This window comes from Octopus bimaculoides, chromosome 5, assembly GCF_001194135.2.
Source record: "Octopus bimaculoides isolate UCB-OBI-ISO-001 chromosome 5, ASM119413v2, whole genome shotgun sequence".
In the NCBI taxonomy this organism is placed as follows: Eukaryota; Metazoa; Mollusca; class Cephalopoda; order Octopoda; family Octopodidae; genus Octopus; species Octopus bimaculoides.
Genome location: NC_068985.1, coordinates 118,722,859 through 118,723,776, shown reverse-complemented (window position 1 = coordinate 118,723,776; position 918 = coordinate 118,722,859). Strand labels below are relative to the sequence as shown.

At 43.1% G+C, this 918-nt stretch overlaps 1 protein-coding gene across 1 annotated transcript in view; it reads right to left on the bottom strand.

The window, feature by feature from the left end:
* Positions 1–918, bottom strand: part of LOC106882258 (IQ domain-containing protein K) — a 51,507-nt gene that overhangs the window by 4,203 nt on the left and 46,386 nt on the right. The gene's annotated exons all lie outside the window — the stretch shown is intronic.

The window sequence follows — 918 nt, the reverse complement described above, 5'->3', positions numbered from 1 at the left end:
CACCTACATCACCACCACCACCACCACCTACATCACCACCACTACCACCACCACCACCAACACCACCACCACCACCTACATCACCACCACCACCATCACCACCACCACCTTCACCACCACCACCACCACCATAATCACAAACACTTTTACTAAATTCAACATCACCACCACCTACAACACCATCATTATCATCATTAACATCAGTATCACCTACATCACTGCCACCACCACCATCACATCATCATCATCATTATCGTTGTCATCATCATTGTCATTGTCATCACTGTAGTCATCATCATCATCATCATTACATCATCACCATGACTACCACCACCACCACCACCGTTACCATCTCACTGTCATCATCAAATGTAGGGGCCTTTCTGTGGTACTTTCACCTCTTTGAAATTACAGCCAAATCCTTCTCAGATCACACATACCAGTTTAAAGATTGGAAGGATGCATATTGGATAACGTAATCCTAAATAAGTAAAAAAAAAAGAACGATTAAGCAGCTAGGGCTGGGAAGCTTTTTGACCATAGGTCTGCTGAATCAGGTCTGGTCTGACCTAGGGCTAAACAACACCAACCTAGGGCTAAACAGTAGCAGCAGCAGCTACCTCTACCACAATTCTCTCTACTACTGTGATTTTCCATGTCATCATTACCACCTCCACCTCTACATCATCATCCGCATCGTCATCATCAAGAATTTTTTTCAAAACAATGATTTTGGAGGATTTTATACCTTTAGCGAAATAGTCTAACATTTTGGTTTTGTAATAATGTTTTTGATAGAATAATATTCTGTGTCTGGAGTTATGTTTTGTCATGTGAAACCAGAAAGATGGGAGGAAGGGAGGAGGAGAGAGAGAGAAGGAGAGAGGGAGGAGGAGAGAGGGAGGAGGAGAGAGGGAG